General features: G+C 33.7%; 1 non-coding gene across 1 annotated transcript; it reads right to left on the bottom strand.

Moving 5' to 3' along the window:
• Nucleotides 1-11,182: 11,182 nt before the first annotated feature.
• On the bottom strand, nt 11,183-11,255 carry TRNAY-AUA (transfer RNA tyrosine (anticodon AUA)). The gene has a single exon. It is a non-coding gene; the product is annotated as a tRNA-Tyr (tRNA).
• Between the last annotated feature and the right edge of the window lie 10,864 nt (nt 11,256-22,119).

Genomic DNA, 22,119 nt, shown 5'->3' with positions numbered 1-22,119 from the left:
ACATCCATCGCTTATGCATGGTTTATTACTAACGTTTTCAGTCCAACTCTGCATAAGTCTCGTATAAAAACTATAGCTTACACGGTTTATTAATAAGACCGATTATATTCAGTTTAAATGCACGTTTTAATGGTTTTGAGTGGACACCTAAGTTTCAAGATTTTTATAACCCCCATTTTAGTTTCAGCAATCAGGATTGAAGAAGAAAAGAAAAAAAAAACTAAATAAAAGAAAAAGGTTCATTCAAGTTTGCGCTCATAATTTCTTCCAATGTAGAAAGGTCATTCTCTGCCTACAAAAACATATCGATTGACAAGCGCAGGAATCTCACAGAAACCAATTTAGAAATGTTGTTAGATATTAAATGTGCAAAAAAGTGACGTGAAATAAGAAATTTGAAACAAAAATGAAAGTTTACATTTTAATGTTATTTTTCATTTGATCGTGCATGTTTCATAGTTTGCTAGTGTATGAATGCATGCATAATTTGGGATTTTATAGTGCATGAAATTCCCGTCTATATTATAAACTACTGAACAATGTTTCATTTTATATTTTCAGTATCTATTTATTTGAGACTAAAATCACACAATGGCGTTTCACCACTAGACACATCGGAAAATATCTTCATGGTTTCTGTATGACACGGAATAAGCTGCATACTAAAGGCCCATTCACAACGAAAATTAAACATAACCGTAACATAAACACAGACGTTTGCACCCAGGCTACCAAATGGGATGATTCACAATGATTCACATAAACATTGACATAAACATTACCGTAAGACGTTAACATGAAAGTTTGCAAACTCCAAACTTTCATGCTTATGCTTACGTGATTTGCAAACAGAACACAATCGTGGAGCGCTGAAGTATACGACAGAATATGAGGAAATGGCGTCGTTGTTATGTTTCCATGGTTACCAAGTATGTTTGCTGTTATGTTTATGTTCCCATCGTGAATGATCTTGATTTTACCGTAACGTTTATATTTTTAAGTTAACGCTTACGTTATGTTTAATTTTCATTGTGAATGAGCCTTGAAAGGCGTGAAGTTAGTATGAAGCGAGAAATGATATTTTAAGGGGAAGTAACTAGGACTACTATCTATTACAGTGCAGTAGCCTATATATTGTTCAGTGAACTGTCCGAAGACAGCTTGGAACCTCATAAGTGACGGCGTAAGGCATCACTCATGAGACAACTGGCAAGCAAACGTTCTGATGGGAGCAGATAAAAAAGTTAATTTTTTTCTCCCACCATGTTAATAGTGTCAAAAGAAGTGCTTATACAAATTTTGGCCACTCGATCGCAATTACGAGAGCTGTAAAAATTAGTTCGCCAGGGACCGTTAACAGAAATAAAACAACATTTCATTAGAAAAAATATTGAAACAGACGCAGCAATTGTTCAGCTATTTTTCAACATGTTCCGCACCGGAATTGAGACATTTGTCATATCATGCGATCGACAGAGAGGTGCAGACGGCTGTCAAACGCTGGTTCCAATTCCAGGCGGGTGACTTCTACGATACAAGGATACAGAAATTGATCCCATGGTATGACAGATGTCTCAATTCCAGTGGGGGATATGTTGACAAATAGCGCAACAACTGCTGTATCTGTTTCAATAAATCTTTCTATGCAACTGTGCTTTTTTCTGTAAACGGTTCCAGAGAAAATCACTTTCTGGACAACCTTGTAATTGCGATCGAGTGGCTAAAATTTGTATAAGAACTTCTTTTGACATTATTAACATGGTGGAAGAAAAAAATTAACTTTTTTATCTGCCCTCATCAGAATGTTTGCTCGTGAGCTAGAAGATATTGGAGTATGGTTCCTTTCCCCTTCTACGAGTATATACAAAATTTACTGAAAACTTTTAAATATGGGTTATAAAAATGACGACACGTAGCTAGTATACAAGGAAAAGTCGATAATAATTTATTTTTTGAATAGATAGAAATGAAGGAACCATACAAAATTACTTAATACATAACCTAATTACTTTTTCACTTGAGACTTGATGAAAAGTATTGAAATGATAGCAGTGATTGCTGTAAATACGAAATGAGCCTTTAATAGCTAATAACAGCAGTTCTTTTAATTCTGAGAGATCTGGTTAGAGACTTTTCATTTTGTATGGTTGTTAACACTGCAGTGATTTATTTCTTAAAATTAGCACAGCTGCTTTATAAGTAATTTTTATATATTATAAAGCGGTATATATTATATAGAGATATAACAAAATTTCGAAAGTATTCTACTTTGTTAAAAAGTATGTTTATCGGTACAGTTTTTTCATAAAAAATTTGTTTTATTCAGTTATAAACAATTCTAAAAACATTCAGACATTGTCCCCATTTTCTTATCTATCATTAGTAGCCACTCTTCTAGAAAATTAACAGTATTCAGGAGAAAGTCTTGCGAAATATGAAGGGTTCAGAGTCATAGTGGGCTAAGAGCCATGTATTAAAAACATAGAAAACAAAGGTTAAAATTAAATGAATACCATAATTTAATGAAACATGTAGCAAGTAATATAAAGTATGTACATTAAAACTGAATGATATACTTACTTACTGGCTTTTAAGGAACCTGGAGGTTCATTGCCGCCCTCACATACGCCCGCCATTGGTCCCTATCCTGAGATAGATTAATCCAGTCTCTATCATCATATCCCACCTCCCTCAAATCCATTTTAATATTATCTTCCCACCTACATCTCTGTCTCCCTGAAGGTCTTTTTCCCTCCGACCCCCCAACTAACACTCTATATGCATTTCTGGATTCGCCCATACGTGCTACATGCCCCGCCCATCTCAAACGTCTGGATTTAATGTTCCTAATTATGTCAGATGAAGAATACAATGCGTGCAGTTGTGTTGTGTAACTTTCTCCATTCTCCTGTAACTTCATCCCCTTTAACCCCAAATATTTTCCTAAGCATCTTATTCTCAAACACCCTTAATCTCTGTTCCTCTCTCAAAGTGAGAGTCCAAGTTTCACAACCATACAGAACAACCGGTAATAGGCTATAACTGTTTTATAAATTCTAATTTTCAGATCTTTCGACAGCAGACTGGATGATGAAAGTTTCTCAACCGAATAATAACAGGCATTTCCCATATTTATTCTGTATTTAATTTCCTCCCGAGTATCATTTATATTTGTTACTGTTGCTCTCAGATATTTGAACTTCTCCACCTCTTCAAAAGATAAATTTTCAATTTTTATATTTCCATTTCGTACAATATTCTCGTCACGAGACATAATCATATACTTTGTCTTTTCGGGATTTACTTCTACATCTATCTGTTTACTTGCTTCCAGTAAAATTCCCGTGTTTTTCTATAATCGTTTGTGGATTTTGTCCTAAGATATTCACGTCATCTGCATAGACAAGCAAAACTGAATGATATGTTAATCTTTATTGAACTATGGTAATCACTTAACTTTAACCCTTGCTTTCTCTGCTTTTAATAAATGGCACTTGGCCCACTATTGCTCTCAACTCTTCACATATAAAAAATTTTGACGTAGAATTACGTCTATCGGATCGTTCCTTAGATGGACATTTCGGACTTGGATGTAACCAAATACGAGTATGTGTAACGCAGAAATATCGTTGTCATCGATTAGGACGAAGTGTAAACGCCGTATGCAACTCGAAAGAGGATGTGGGTACAGTAGTGAATAATTGTTCTGCTCCAAATAATCGATGCCAAAGTACTCCATCTTTGGTCCATCAATATGTAGTCTTTGAAATCAATGTTTGTTGTTTCCATAAACATGATAATATATATCAATGAATCCTTTGTAATGAAATTGTTTTGTAGGCGTATGATATCGCTTGCTATGGGAGATAAATTTGATTCATTGCTGGTTGTGGGAAATAAACTAATCTATCACTGTCGCTGTAGCTGTAATTTTAATTCTAGTTCCTATTTTATTTTATTTTGTATATTCTCTTATAGGACTATTAATAACATATCTGAACTACAACCGAACGCGAGCGCTGCTCATTCGGTCCTCAAATTTTGTTAATATTACTGTATCTTCTTTTTTATATTGATTGTATTATTTTATTTCCATTTCTATTGTTGTAATTATATTCTGTATTCTGTAATTATACTCGTATTCTATCATGGTAGCAAGAAGTTAAACTGCCTGATATTCTTTCTGCAGCAAAATGATAGCCTATGCCAGTGATGTCAAAGCAAGCGCATTTTTCTGACCTTCACATCGTGCGCGGGCGGCAAGCGTTAAGTATGGAAAGAGGAAGGGTTGTGTATATGGATAAGCAACCTGTTGGATTAAGAAAACAGTGGTGCACAAACTTCAAACGGAATGTGAAATTTTATGTCGTTATTTTTATATGGCTTCTTTCTGTTTAATATAATCTATATTGTCTGTAAAACAAAAGTACTAACACTGATTGCTTAATATTGCACTTGTGTTTTAAATCTTATTAACAAGAATTATCAAAATTTGTCTATATAAACCTTTTGATTATCCAACAAAATTAATTTTTCAGGAATTTGGTGTATCAAATCTAGAACAAATTTATAAACAAACATTGATGATTTACTTCCATAAAAACCACAATAAATTTAAATTTTATCCTCACTAATACCATACGAGACAAAACTACAGTTTCTTTCTAAATACTCCCAAATGCCACACAACTGCTGGATTAAAACACAACAGAAATTTTGGACCCAAAATATATAATGCATTAATTAGAGCTTACCCTGAGCTAAGTACACTTAACACACATAGATTTAAGAAACAAATCAGATTAATTATTTAATTGTTTAAGCTAACTGAGTTAAAAATTGATACTCTAATATTTATGTACTTTTGTATTTTCTATTTGTATATAGACCCTGTTATTACATGCTGTATTATTTTACCATTCATTAATGTTATTGTGCTCAATGAATTCTCTTAATTTTGTGATATATTTTGTATAACTGATCTGAACTGTGCCCGAGCACGAGCTTCTGCTCTTTCGGGCTGCAATGCCTAATGTAGCTCAAGTGTATAGTATTAAATAAATAAGTAAGTAAATAAATAAATAAATAAATAAATAAATAAATAAATAATAGAGAGTTAAGAAGGAATATTCACTTAAATTCCATAGTAGTATAATATTATACTGTATTAAGTGGATGAAACACATCATTCATAAAGAAAGTGATATTCCAAAGAAAGAGATTGAGTATGAATGATAAGTTGGAATTTATATTGATGGTGTCTTTAGCCCTACAAAAGTAATCAATAAACTAATCAAAACAATATTACAGTACAAAGCAAAGTTACATAGGTACTGTATCTGTTTTAAGTGTAACTAATATTCGATAACAAAACTCTTATCGCATTATGCTTTTATGGAGATATTTGTGAGCAACTTCCTATCATCAGAATATTAAATTATTTTCTCGAAATCTGCTGAAGCTATAGAGCTGACATTTTTACACAAATGGGCACGTATATTTTGCTTATGATGTAACAGTAGTTGCTTTGTTAATTCATTTCCTTACAAACAATTTCCATGCGAATATTTTCAAAATTTTCAATACACTATCTTCAGTAATACATATATACGGTAAATTAGATTTACGAAAACATTCTATAAGGCTACTAAATAAATAGTCCTATACCTGAAAATTTCACTTTTCTATACGAAAAGTTGAGAAAATATTTCTTTTGAATAAAAAAATCAAACTTGTGAAAAATGAGCATTAAAATTAAAACTTACATTCTTATAATGCACTTATACTTCTCAGGCAAATCTAAAAATTAACATGGATACAGTTTTAATAAGTTCTCTTCCCTTTATCTATTGAATCAGTGCTGGCCATCCCTGAATATAGCTCGATCAAGCGGCATATACCACCTCTTTCCTCTGTCTCTTTCCTTTCCGCTGTAAAGCGCTCAGGCTCTCCTGGGCTCTAAAGCGCGTGCTTGTTCCTGTGGGCATCAATTGACATGCCTGGCCTCTGCTTTGCAGCGATCGCAAATCAGATCCTTTACACCTAAAGAATGGATAACAATAGTGTCCTTATTCATAGATCTGTGAAACTGTTCTAAGTTATAGCTACGCTTGTTCTTCTAGCAGTAACCCCTTCTTCCGTGGACACCAGCCGAGCAACATAATATCATCATCATCATCATCATCGACGCTACAGCCCAATTTGAGCCTCGGCCTCCCTTAGAACTCTCTTCCATGCATCTCTGTCCCTGGCAACCAACCACCATCCTTTAATTCCCACTTTCTTTAGATCCTCCAACACTCCATCCATCCATCGCAGTCTTGGTCGTCCTACACTCCTTTTTCCTTCAAATTTATTCCCCATAACTTTCTTGGGTATCTCATGATCTGCCATCCTTTGCACATGTCCTGCCCATCGTAATCTTGATATTTTAATGACTGTAACCACATCAGGGGACTTATATAGTTGGTAAAGTTCAAAGTTGTATCTTATTCGCCATTCTCCATTATCACATATTAGTCCATATATCTTCCTTAGAATTTTGGTTTCAAAGGATCTCAATCTTGACATATTAGTCTTTGAGAGGGTCCACGTTTCACTGCCATATGTTAATACAGGTTTTACCAAAACATTATAAATATTGCATTTTGTTTCCCTTGTAAGAAGTCTTGACTTAAAGTGCCTCAATAATCCAAAATATGCTTTATTAGCATTTTGAATTCTTCTATCAATTGCTTCGCTAATATCATTAGTGTCATTGATTAAGGAGTCCAGATATATAAAACTAGAGACCCTCTGAAATTTATATTGATTAATTTTTAAATGGGTTGTTGTTGTCAAGTCTCTTTTTTGTTTTTTACATCCAACAATCATGTACTTAGTCTTCTGTTCGTTGATTTTCAGCCCCATTTTTTGGGCTGCTGTTTCTAAAGCAGTAAATGTTCTCTTGACATTCTCCTCAGATCGACCAATGATATCTATATCATCAGCATAAGCCAGTATTTGGGATGATTTGTAGAATATTTACTTCTAGTTTGTACATCTGCATCCCTTATCACTTTTTCAAGGGCAATATTAAATAAAAGACAACATAATATATATATATATATATATATATATATATATATATATATATATATATATAGCCTAAGTTGTGTTTCTACAGTATTAGTCCCGTCTGCATTCGTTACTTCTGTAAATAGCAGATATTTCACAGGTATTCATTTCTGATTGCAAGACACTCACAATCTACCAGCAGATCTGGATCGATAGTTTGGCTGTCATTAGTTGGAGTGTCCTCGCGGACCACGGATTACCGGACAAACCGGCGCCTGATCGACAGCTAGGTTCCTCGAACACTTTTATGTAAAATAGCGTCGTGACGACTCGGAAGGCGATAAAGCGTCATAGCTGCTACTTAGCCGTTGCGTACGGAGAAAGCTCCAATTTATCAACGTCCTTCCTCAATTACAGAAGCTGTACAGAGTTTATTAAATGCTGATATGGAGTACAGAGCGGTATGTAACGAGAGTCACAATAGGTAAACCTTTACGAATCGTCTCGCCCACACAAGAGCTTTGAATTCAAAGACAAACGCATCTAAACCTGGTTCTAAATGCATAAAAAATAATTATTTTTCTTAGTACAATTTACACACTTTTAAATATGCGTCAGAAGTAAAGGGAGATTTTACTTTGGTTTTGTCCACAACATTAAACAAAAGAATTATAAAAATATCGTCTATAAACACGTACATAAATTAGACCTACAGTACTGGAATAATACGAATTTATTTTTGTAACTAGTGTCTGGATTTTTATATGTGACATCTTGCTAGTGGGTACTACAATAATAGAGAAAGATTGCAATGTAGCAGCTCTGCTCACCGAGAAACCGATAGAGAGCGATATACAGCGAAAAAAGTCGAGAGGAAGATAAAGTGAAACAGAGCTCTTCGGAATGAGAGAGAGCGAGCGAAAATGGAAAAGAAAAAGTGAAAGAGGGCGATACAGAACGATAAAGAGAGGAACGAGGAACAGAGTCACAGATCGAGACTGTGAAAGGGGAAGTGAGAGGAAAAGATCGACAGAAAGCTAGAGACCGACAAACATTGGGAATGAACCAGAGAAAACAAGTGAGATCGGAAGGGAGTGGAGTAGAGACAGCAAGATTGAGATAGAAAGAGCGGTGGGGGGTTAAAAGAGAGACAGAGAAAGTGAGAGAGATTAGAAAAGAATTACAGAAAGTGAGAGGGACTGAGAGAAAATTAAATAAAGCGGTAGACATTAAAAGTGAAATACAGAAAGAGAGTGAGATAGGAAGAGAGATCTAGAGAGATTTAAATAAAAAAGCTAAAGAGAGAGAGGGGTAGAGAGAAAATTAGATAGAACGAAAAATACTGAAGGAAAGTTGGATAGGAGACAAATTTGACCATATTACACCCTCGTTCAAATCTTTATCCTGGCAGCAACTTAGTAACCGTAGAAAACTTCATTCGCTGTCTCTTCTGTTTCGAGTTCTCCACACTTCTACTCCAAATTATCTGCGTTCCCGGTTTAACTACTTATCCTCCAATCACAATCTAAACACTAGGTCACAGGAGAGCCAAACCCTAGCAATTCCTGCCCACAGAACATCCCACTATTCATCCTCTTTTACTGTCTCAGTCCTCCGTGAATAGAATTCTCTACCTCAGAAGATAAGGGGCTGCCAGACAATAACCACTTTCAAGAAAAGGCTAAACGATTTCTTACGGGCTCACTCAAATTGAAGTTATAATTGTGATCGAGTTTAATAATTTAATTTAATTTAGGTATTACTATTACTATTATTATTATTATTATTATTATTATTATTAGTATTATTATTACATAATTGTTTTATTGATGTTGTGAAGATGAAAAAAATTGTCATTGTATTATATTAATTATGTATTATATTGTCTTATATTGTAGTATTGTATTGCTTTGAATTGTATTGTATTATATTAATTATGTTATATTCATAGCATTGTAGTAATTTTCTGTCATACTGGTTGAGTGGAAGAGAAGGCCGAATGGCCTTAACTCTGCCAGTTAAAATAAACCATTATTATTATTATTATTATTATTATTATTATTATTATTATTATTATTATTATTATTATTATTACTGGGAGAAAACTAGAACGAGCAAAATTGAAAGAACGTTGGAGGAAGAGACAGATTGAGACAAAATTACACAAAGCGAGAGATATTGAGAGTGAATGAAAAAAAATAGAGCAAGAGAGATTGACAGAAAGTTGGATAGAGATTTTGCAAAGTCGGAGAGAGAGACTGAGAGAAAATTAGACCGAGCGAGAGAAATAACATTGAAAGATGTTTAGATACAGCAAGAGAGGTTGGGAGAAAATTGGACAGACAGATAGATTAGATAGACAGACAGACATAAGGACAGACAGACAGATAGATAGATAGATAGATAGATAGATAGATAGATAGATAGATAGATAGATAGATAGATAGATAGATAGATAGATAGATAGATAGATAGATAGATAGATAGATAGATAGATAGATAGGAGGACGGAAAGACTTGTAAGCTATAGAGAGGACAAGAAAATTTATAGAAAATTAATTGGACAGAGCGAGACAGAATGAAAGATGTACAGAGAGAACATTATGGATCGAGAGAAAATTAGATAAAGATAGGCAGAGTTTGAGAGAGTTGCACAGAAAGAACGAGGCAGACTAAGAGAAAATTACAGCGAAAGAGATTGAAAGAACAGGTTGAGGGAGCGAGAGGGGTTTAGAGACAAAAAGAGTGAGATAGAGAAAGCGAGAGAGTTTGAGAGACAGTTAGAGAGAGCGAGATATGAAATAAAGAAGTTAGATAGTGAGACAGGTTGAGAGGAGAAGCGGAACGTGGGGCGGGATAGAGGTGATGAGAAAGACTTGGAAGGTGAGAAAGAAACAGAGGAGGAGAGAGATCAAATGAAAGAAAAAAACGCGGAAGATGGACGAAATCTGAAGGAGCGACGGTAAAGAAGAGGGATATAGAGCAAGAAGACTTTATCCTATGCAGAGATTCGAATAACGGTTCACCAGAGTACAGAGCAGGAAACGAGCTGTAGTGTTGCTTGCGTTGTCACTCAGACTTTGATCCTTCCGGATGACCCTCCCCTGCGACTGGGCGCCATGAGGCAATTGCGTGGCGCCCACGATCTGAATGAAGCTCGTCCAGTGTTGGCAGAAGAGGAAGGAAAGATACTAGAAGGAGGGAGATGAAAGAACTTGGGTTCCCTACCCTGCAAAAATGTTTTATTCATGGAGTCGTCCCTGCCTGCTCCGGCTCTGGAACGACCGGAATCCCGGATCGCTCTGCTATTCTTCAAGGAGGAATGCCGTGGAGTCTGGTCTACAGCGTTAAAACTGTTAAAATTAACAAATTAGTGCTTGTTCGTTGTATAAGTACACCGGCACGTGGCGCGGACAGTTATCGGCGAGCGGTCTCCCTACTCCCGATAGAAATGTCGTCACGTCGCGGACTATTATTTTCAAACTCAGTAATGAGGTCCGCCGACGAGAATGGTTTAGAGCGAGCAGGAATGCAATGCACGAGAGAGAAATTCCACCAGGAAACTCATTATTTGCGAATCAGCCACGAATTTAATCGTGTTGCTCTAATTTCTGTTATGTACAAACATTGCTAAATTTTATCCAACACGGGCAATTGTAACGAATAGTTTGCTTTGTTCTAAATTCAGAAAAATTTACATATCAATTTTATCAGCTACGATCCCTTTAGACGTGTAATATATTGCGGTCTATTTATTTAGATTCAGTCCAATCCGTATTCAGTACCTATTGGATAATAGGTTGGGAAGGTTTAACAAAATCTAGTTGTTCCGCCTGAACTGACTTAGTAAGAGTATACAGGTATTTAAAATAATTGATTTAAATAAGAATCTATGGGATAGGCTAATAGGCTAGGGAGGTATAGCAAAATCTGGTTCTGTTTCCCCTGAATTAACTTAATAACAGAATAAATAAAATTTTAAAATAAACATTCAGATTATCCAACAAATCTTAGATATCGAAAATTAAGAAGTGATACCTCGTATCTACAAGAGTAGCCATTTATTTTAACTACAATAATATTTACATTAACTCCATTGTTATTAATATTTGAGGAGAAAAATTCGCTCCGGCGCCGGGGATCGAACCCGGGTCCTTGGTTCTATGTACCAAGCGCTCTGACCACTGAGCTACGCCGAATTGAATCCACAGCACCGGACCGAACCCACCTCCTCCAATGTTTCCCTTTTGTGGCCTGACTCCAAGTTAGGCATATATGTTGATGTATATGTCCAATGTCAACTGCCATTATACTAGGAGCGCACTCAGCTGAGTGACTTGTTTGGCCGGGATTCCGCAGTTACGTGCACAGTAATCTATACAAATATATGCACTGCAGCTATGAGAATATTACAGATTTATTCATTTGTCCTACAGAATAATATCTGTAATATTGACAATATTTGAGGTATATTATGTTGACGTATATGCCCAATGTCAACTTTGAGTCAGGCCACAAAGGGAAATATTGAAGGAGGAGAATTCGATCCGGTGCTGTGGATTGAATTCGGCGTAGCTCAGTGGTCAGAGCGCTTGGTACGTAGAACCAAGGACCCGGGTTCGATCCCTGGCGCCGGAGCGAATTTTTATCCTCAAATATCAATTACATTTCCTTGTTAAATGATTTATTCACGTTTGATAAATAACTTTTATGTTCGACCATGCCGAAATGTAGTAATTATATACCTGGTAATAGCCCTTTAATGCACTTCATTAAAGTATACCTATTCATTATAATTCAGTTGTTCAGCCAATTAGAAATCACATTTGCACCATTATAAAACCGCAAGTATTGATTATTCTCGGATATGCAATCGAAAGACAATTAGCGAAAAGTCACGAAGACTGGAAATCCAATACTTTCAGAGAAGGTTATGTTCTGTTACTATAATAATTAGTGTTAATTGTGAATAATATTCAAATAAATTCAATTTGTCATCTCGTTTTTCAATTCTAAATGAATTTCCAGGTTATATCAAGAATAATGTTCATTTTATTCTCTAGATTATATCAAGGTCAATGACATTCGTGCCTCGGAAAAAATCAATACTGTACTTTCGCGTATGTGCACATCTCACAATTCAGGTCAGTTTCCCTCCTTACTTGCATAACTATAACATGAATACTTATGAATAATTTCAAGTTAGAAATATGGTCGAGCATAAAAAGTCGTATGAAACTTGTCTATAATGGTAATTAAGACACTCGTATGAAAATTATGAAACTCGCTTGGCGCTCGTTTTATAAACAAACATACTCGCGTCTTAATTACTACCATTATAGGCTCCTCGTTGCATAATGTATTAGTTTTGGACATTCATAATACCATAATGCAGTGGTTCCCAACCTTTTTCGACTGACGACACACTTAATTGAACGCCCAAGATATCGCGACACACTTATTTTTTAAAATAATAATAATAATAAATAATAATAATAATAATAATAATAATAATAATAATAACAATGTCTTCTTTGCCTAAATGGTCTAGGACCAAAAATGAAAAGTGACTCAAAAAGATGGACCGAAACAGCCTGAAACGATTATTATTATTATTATTATTATTATTAATATTGCTATTATTATTATTATTATTATTATTATTATTATTATTATTATTATTATTATTATTATTAAGTTCATAAAAACTGAACTGTTCACTAATATTTTGTTCTGGAGTAGAAGATCTTGCAAAGCAGATACATAATATAAGAAGTTTGTCTATTTTGAGAAAAATTATCATTTTTTTAACAGTTGTTTGATTCACCTGAAAATTTACAGATACGGATACAAAGATTTCAAAGCTATAGTATGTATCCAGTATGGAAAACTATTCACTTTCCTGGACGGTCATCAGCTGACTGAGTCTTGATTGCCAATGTTTCCACTTGAATTGATAATGACGTCCATTTACAGCTGACGTCCCCTAATCTGGTTTCCAATTAAACATGAGAAATAAGAACATATCAGTCATTGAATCGAATGAAGTATTTTTTGTTAATAGCGTACTGGCGTTAAAGTGTTATCGTGCTCATACGCCAGTGATTATTTGCAAACGATGACACGAGCAGATAGGCGCATGCAGGTACAATGGCCTATCTGGTGGCGGCTCAATGGAGCCCTCTGTGTTTCGGCTCCATGTAATCTTTCATCTGCGTAGCTGTCAGATAGACTTGTGCATATCATGACCTGTGAAGCGCTATAAATATACCATCTCTATATTTTAAAAAGCCAGCAACTGACAGAACATTTATATGCTTTCACGCTTTTGGTGGCCTCCCTGATGATAACGCAGAGCTAGATACAGGATTATGAAACCCCCAGATATGGAATGCGCTCAATGAACTATGTCTCACATGACAGAAAAGAGATGATATACTGGCTTATATTCAAACTGGGTCAAATTATACTAAATGTAATTGGTTTAATATGATTTAAGATCTTCACGACATTCAACGTTATGAAAGATAGCCTATTGTAGTTTTTGTAACGTGTCTCTTCCTTATCTTTTTTGATTGTGGAGTCGTAGATACTGAATATGAACGAATACTTTCAATAGTAGGCCTACCATACAGGTGAAATCGCTACAGACAGATAAAAGACATTCCTAAAATAATTATTTCGGTATTGGTTTAGCTCGGTTATTCCTAAAGTGGGAGTCGCGACCCCCAGAGGGAGCGTGTAAAGAGCTGAGAGGATCGCGAGATGATTATAAAGTGAAACGAAGACGCCTTATTAACATACATTTATTTTGTATTTAGAAACATAAACATAAACATCGCTGGACACAAAAATATAAAAATCTTTCAGTTGTTACAAAATAAATAAATAAATGAATGAGTAAGTAAGTAAGTAAATAAATAAATAAATAAATAATAAAATAAAATAAATAAATAATAAATAAATAAAATAAATAATAAATAAATAAATAAATAAATAAAATAAATAAATAAATTAAATAAATACATAAATAAATAACAAACAAACAAATAAATAAATGAATAAATGAATGAATGAATAAATGTATAAATGAATGAATGAATGAATGAATGAATAAATAAATAAATGAATAAATGAATGAATGAATAAATGTATAAATGAATGAATGAATGAATAAATAAATAAATATTACATAAATACATGAATACATAAATACATGAATAAATAAATACATGAATATATAAATACATGAATATATAAATAAATGAATAAATAAATAAATGAATAAATAAATACATGAATACATAAATATATGAATACATAAATACATGAATAAATAAATAAATAAATAAATAAATACATAAATACATGAATACATAAATATATGAATACATAAATATATGAATAAATAAATACATGAATAAATACATAAATAAATAAATAAATACATGAATACATAAATATATGAATACATAAATACATGAATACATAAATACATGAATAAATAAATATATATAAATAAATACATAAAATATATAAATAAATAAATACATAAGTACATAAATACATAAATAAATCAATAATTAAATAAATAAACAGTATGATAGGTGTTCCTGGTCCTCCCCCTCCGGAAAGTAGTCTGTCAGATTTTGAATAAGTATTCGATATACACACAGAAATCATTTTCAAGTTCAAGGAGATTCCTCACTTTTGTTTAGATGGCAATCATAGACGAGAAACTTATTTTGCATACGACGTTGCAAATGTTAGACTATACAACATTTAAAAGCTCCTTTTTTAAAGTTCGAGGTATTCTTTTGATACACAATTGGTCTATGCTCTGCGACAAAAAGGTCCAATTTCAACATTCCATCAGTAGGCACATATTTCAGTTTTTTTGTCTGTCTTGTGCGGAGGAAGGATCCGCCCTGAGGCTTTTTGTGCTTACCACTTCTATTCTGTGAATGACTGGGCAGCCGAACGGCCTCGCTCTTGTACAAATACATCAGCCTTTCTCATATATTTCGTTGCATAATGATAGAATTTCCTTCTTGTCTTCACCCAAGCATTTTACTAATTCAGTGGGGATTCCATCAACTCCTGTTGCTTTCCCAGTCTTCATTTCCTTAAGCGCTAGTTCAACTTCTTCTCTTAAAACAGAAAATCTTTTTCATCTTTTGATACGGTTTCTTCGTCTTCTATAGCTAAGTCATCTGGACGATTCCTTGTCTCATATAACTCTTCTACATATTTCGTCTACCTATTTCGTATTCCATGTTTGTCTGTTATTTCATTTCCAATGTCGACCTCTATGAACCACGTTTATTTCTTGTTCTTATTTGTGAAGTCCAAACACTTTACTTCGCGGTACATTAAATAATATCTTCCTTTTCTCTCTAGATCCTCTATTTATTTACATTTCTCTTTCATCCAGGCTTTCTTTGCCTTATCAGTTTCTCTGCTTAGTTTGTTGTTTATCTTTCTGTAGTTTCTTCTAACTTCTTCTGTGTTGACGTTTTCCACTTTCTCCTTTCCTCCATCTTCTCCAACGTTTTCCCTGTGATCCAAGACTTCTTAATTCTCACAGCTTCTGTGTATCCTATTGTTTCTTCTGCTGTTGTCTGTATACAACTTTTTAAATGAGTCCAGTACTCATTACTATTCTCAGGCGTGGGTTATAATGTAGCAACTTTGTCTTGAAAATTTGCTTCAAATATATTATATTATATCACTATTATTATTATTATTATTATTATTATTATTATTATTATTATTATTATTATTAAGAGGAATGGCCCCTGACCACGAGTATCTAACTTACTCTTTCTGAGGGTGCTAGAGAATACTTACATAAAAAAATCAATATGTATCTTTGTTCTGGCAATAAAATATCATATCATGTCATATCATATCATATCATATCATATCATATCATATCATATCATATCATATCATATCATATCATATCATATCATATCATATCATATCATATCATATCATATCATATCATATCATATCATATCATATCATATCATATCATATCATATCATATCATATCATATCATATCGTATCATATCATATCATATCATATTATATATCATATCATATCATATCATATCATATCATATCATATCATATCATATCATATCATATCATATCATATCATATCATATCATATCATATCATATCATATCATATCACATCACATATCATATCATATCACATCACATCATATCATATATCATATCATATATCATATCATATCATATATCATATCATATCACATTATATCATATATCATATCATATCATATATCATATCATATCATATCATATTATATTATCAGATTTGAATGGTAATAAAACAGAGTTCAGAAAAATATTTTGTGACATTAATATTTTTGCCACAGTTCCTTATAATATACGATATTAGAAGTGAGGGAGATGAACATAAGCTGATTATAGCCATAATGAATTGGTTTAATGAGCCTGTAGGCTATATACGTCATAATTATTATGATATCACTTGTACACATGCTCTTGAAGATGGCTGGTCAAATTATAGAAATATTGCTATTGCTTCACTAGCAATAAAAGAATACCAAGATATAGTTCATCTAGGTAGAAATATCAATGACAGAATTTTATGCACTATAATGTATTTTATATTCTTCTTCATAAGAGGTCCGCATTTCTATATCAAGTATAAATGCATTACTTTTGCCTCGACCATACTTATATTTTTGTATTTTTCATTATAATGTTATTTATAGCCTATTTATATATTTTGTATGTCTTTCATAATATGTAACTTCGCTTAGTCATTGTAATTTATACTTTGTTAGTAATAAATTCAACATTTTCATTTCTGAATTTGGTATGATTTGTACTGCAAGTCACTGTGGTGCTAAATTAAATAAAATTGAAATTAAAAATAAGTTAAAGTTTAACTTTACTGTACAAAGAGGAATTTGAAATGCGGTGAAACCCAGGATTAACACTTTTCCATTGTTATAAATGTTTTCAGCTACAGTTCTAAGGAGAAAAATGTATATTTTGTAGGCTTGAAGAATGGTGCTTATGTCCATTAAATTTAAATTTAAATAACAAAACAACGAAGCTACAGGATCTAGAGATGCTCGCGAATATAAACTAAATTCAGTTTTTGTTATAATTTCTTTCTAACAGAAAAAGAATGAGTGCAAATTTCCGTCATTAGAATGTGCTTGGGACTGTTTCCTGAGATATAATTAAAACAATTCTCGTGCCCTACAAAGGTTGGATTCGTAGGACAGGACGGAACGGGACCCTTCCGGGGTATGAGCTCCGGAGTGTGACGTAGAGACGAACTTGCCGGAACTCTACTGCAAGACTCATCTGAGTAAGCCAACTTGCATAGGAATGAGTTTCCATGGCAGCTGGGCGCCTGTCTCCAGCAACGCGAACAAAACAGCAGCGCCTTCTTATGCAGCAACATCGCACGGCAGCTGTGTTTCACAGTGCTGCATAACTTCACTCACAAAGCAGATTCGTTTCTACTCATTGTAAGATGCTATTGAAGTTTTGTGGTATTAACGAAAGGTAGTTCCGACTTCTTGCATTGTTTGAATGTTGTAAACAAACATGATGTTTTCATGGTTGGATATCCTCAAGTTTTGAGGTTAGAAATTAAATGGAATAAGAAGAAAAATATAGACTAGAAAATAAAATTCCAGAAGAACTACAAGACAAACTTAATGACCACGCACCAGCACCAGAACAAAACTATTCTACGTAAAGATTTTTTTTTTCTAATTTACGTACTTTCTTTCCTGCCTACGACCAACACTTCTAACGAAGTTCTTTTATTTCTTGTGGCCAAATTATTCTGAAAATAATATAATTTTATTTTTTCATTCCTGAGGCCAACTATTATATTATTCTGACAAATTTCCTTTCATTCCTAAAACAAACTATTAACAAATTTGCTTGCATTCTTGAAGACGATTATTAACAAATTTCCTTTCTTCCCTGAAACTAATTGTTTTAAAAAACTTATTTCATTTCTGAAACAAATAATTAACAAACTTCCTTTAATTACTGAAACAAACCATTAACAAAATTTTCTTTAATTTCTTACACCAATTATTAACAAATTTTATTTCATTCCTGAAAACAATTGAAGATGATTCCAAAAATCACTCAGTTCATTTGGCCATTTTTATGATTTATGTATATATATGATTATGTTTGAGACCGCTATCATTATTATTAGGTCGGCCTCGGTAGCGTAGTTGGTTTAGAGCTCGAGGTTGCGGGTTCGATCTCGGCCCAGGTCAATGGCATTTAAGTGTGTTAATTGCGAAAGGCTCATGTCAGTAGATTTACTGACATGTAAAAGAACTCCTGCGGGACAAAATTCCGGCACACCGGCGACGCTGATATAACCTCTGCAGTTGTGAGCGTCGTTAAATAAACCATAATATATAATATAGCCGCTATCATTATATTTTAAGCTTGTTTTATTCCAAAACAATGCCAATCCTTGTCCAAAAGTTTGTTTTATTATGCATGTTATTTCAAAACTAGCCCAGTCCTTACATAAAAATGGACTCAACGCGTTTTGGGATCACATTCTTCAATTATTAATACATTTTCTCTCATTCATAAGACTAATTATTTTAACAAACGTCCTTATATTTCTGAACCCAATTATTAACAAACATCCTTTCGTTCTTGAAACTAATTATTCTAACAAACTTTCTTTCATTCCTGAGATGAATTTATTCTATCAAATTTTTCTTTATTTCCTGAGATCAATATGCATAATTTATTCTAACAAACTTTGTTTCATTTTGCTAATAAATTTATTTCATTTCTGAGCCCACCTATTATAACAGACTTCCTTTCATCTCGGAAGTCATCCATTCTAACAGTTTTTCCTTCATTTCTAATGCCACTTATTGTAACAAACTTTACTTTATTCCTGAGGCCAGATATTTTAACAGACGTTCTTCCATTTCAAATCTCAACTATTGTAACATATTTCATTCTAAAGCCACCTATCTACTCCACGAAACTTTCTGTTATTGTTTAGGCCAGTTACTGTAACAGACTTTCTTTCATTTCTGATATATCTTTTCTAACGAACTTTATTTCGTTTATGAGGCCGAATATTCGAACAGACTTTCTTTCATTTCTGATATATCTTTTCTAACGAACTTTATTTAATTTATGAGGCCGAACATTCAGACAGACTTTCTTTCATTTCTGTGGCATATATCCTAGCAAAATTTCTACCATTTCTGAGGTATAACTTATATTATAACAAACTTTCTTTCATTTCTGAGGCAAAGTATTCTAACAATTTCGTTTCATCCCTGAAGTAACCACTCCAACAAATTGATGCTATTCTTGAAACCTTAGGTCCAAAAGGATTAATCTTCGTTCTACCTAATTTAACTGTATTTTATTTTTAAATTGTGAGATCGAAGATCTTAATATTTGTGTTCATAAAACAACTAACTTTTTTTTATCACACAATAAAACATGTAATTACTACTGAAGCTAAAAACTAGCAAAGTTTTTTTTTATTCTTCATCCAAACTAATAAATATTTGAATATTGTAGACAAAGTTTCAACACAGATATTAATCTAGTTGATGTTCTTGTTTAAATCATTCAATAATGCTAATAAATGAAGTTCTCATTCGCTATCTATTCTTAATTCGGACATGTAAATCACTTTGCGTTCAAACGGATGTGCCTGAGCCTAATTGACTGCTCTGGCTGACAAACGCTCAAAAGGCAATATGTCAAAGAATAACATTGGATTGAAGATCATGCAAACTGATAGAGAAATTAAATTACTATGTGAACTCAAATTAAAATGTTATTACGGACTAGAATATCAAACAAAAATGGGAGCTATGACACAGAAGATGGATTTATGAATTAGGAAATATTATATGATTAAATTTAGTCCAAGTGTGCAGGGTATAGTATAGGTGAGATTCACAATTTTAAATTGTGGAAACGTGCAGCAGAGTTCGTATAGGTAAATTTCTGTCAGATGCGTTTCCAATTCGCTGTGGGCTAAAGCAAGGAGATGCACTATCACCTTTACTTTTTAACTTTGCTCTAGAGCAGTAGTGTCAGAGTTGTAAGCTCCGAAACCGGTTGTGTTGCTAGAGACGTCCAGTCGGAGCGTTAACTTGCTTATGTCTGTGGAAGCACCGGAGCACGCAACGAGTTATAGTGGAGTGCTTCGCTCCGTTTTGGCTGTGTCTGACAACGCTGCTGTAGAGTATGCCATTAGGAAAGTCCAGGATAACAGAGAGGGTTTGGAATTGAACGGGTTATATCAGCTGCTTGTTTATGCGGATGACGTGAATATTTCAGGATAAAATCCACAAACGATTAGGGAAAACACGGGAATTTTACTTGAAGCAAGTAAAGAGATAGGTTTGGAAGTAAGTCCCGAAAAGGCAAAGTATATTATTATGTCTCGTGACGAGAATATTGTACGAAATGGAAATATAAAAATTGGAAATTTATCTTTTGAAGAGGTGGAGAAGTTCAAATATCTGAGAGCAACAGTAACAAATATAAATGATACTCGGGAGGAAATTAAACACAGAATAAATATGGGAAATGCCTGTTATTATTCGGTTGAGAAACTTTCATCATCCAGTCTGCTGTCGAAAAATATGAAAGTTAGAATTTATAAAACAGTTATACTACCGGTTGTTCTGTATGGTTTGAAACTTGGACTCTAACCTTAAGAGAGGAAGAGAGATTAAGGGTGTTTGAGAATAAGGTGCTTAGGAAAATATTTGGGGCTAAGAGGGATGAAGTTACAGGAGAATGGAGAAAGTTACTATACATAAAACTGACGCATTGTATTCTTTACCCGATATAATTAGGAACATTAAATCCAGACGTTTGAGATGGGCGGGGCATGTAGCACGTATGGACGAATCCAGAAATGCATATAGAGTATTAGTTGGGAGGCCGGAGGGAAAAAGACCTTTAGGGAGGCCGAGACGTAGATGGGAAGATAACATTAAAATGGATTTGAAGGAGGTGGGGTATGATGATAGAGAATGGATAAATCTTGCTCAGGATAGGGACCAATGGGGGGCTTATATGAGGGCGGCAATGAGCCTCCGGGTTCCTTAAAAGCCAGAAAATAAGTAAGTAAGTAAGGAAGCTGTGATCATCAGTTCGAATGTCACCCTGGGCATAGATGTTCACTTAGTAATACAGCCTATGTGTTCTGGTTTTGGATCTGGCTTCATGCTCACCCCATGTTATGAGAGTACGGCTTTGGTTGTAGACTAAACTGTATTAGGTGTAAAAAATAAGTCCGTTTATAGATTTCCAGCAACTACTATATCTTCGAGGAGTGTATCGTAGGAAGAAGATGTGAAGTCAATGTAGTAATAAAATATTATGAATTTCAAAAGAATCCAGTGACATGCTTACTCACACATCCGCACAGTTTCCACTATTGTAATGCACGAGGTCACGTGCTATACATCTAGATTTTTACACTGCCGTTCTGCATAACATTTGCCACAGACAGACACAGAATATTACAGAGGGTGCGATGTTCTGCTTTACTGCCTAATACTTCCGAATTAAACATAACATTAAGCTGTCGTTGAAAATACGTGATTTTAGACGTATTATTTACCTACTAAATTTAGCAGAATACGTAATAATGTAAGGATTTATTCTTTCATAAACGATCATGGAAACGAAAATGCAGATAAGACATTCGATATATGAGCAGAAAAAACCACTTTTTCGTATACTGTCGTTCAAATATATCTGACCTCCAATTTTCTGGTCGTGTAAGCGAACTTTTTAATCACGGGAAAAGTCAGAACCAAAGATATAACAAATTTACAAACTTTGAAATAGTTCCGCTAGTTCTCAATAGGTGACTCTATTATTGTGACGGATAAAATTGTATTTGGAAAAATGTTGATGTAAATTAAGTATCGTATAATTGATTATTTTCGTAATTGACAGTAGCAGCAGTTTCCGGCTAAATCTAGTGTTTTTTTCACAATCATT

The sequence above is a fragment of the Periplaneta americana genome, chromosome 2, assembly GCF_040183065.1.
Source record: "Periplaneta americana isolate PAMFEO1 chromosome 2, P.americana_PAMFEO1_priV1, whole genome shotgun sequence".
NCBI classification, from domain to species: domain Eukaryota; kingdom Metazoa; phylum Arthropoda; class Insecta; order Blattodea; family Blattidae; genus Periplaneta; species Periplaneta americana.
This window is presented reverse-complemented; position numbering and strand designations above follow the sequence as displayed.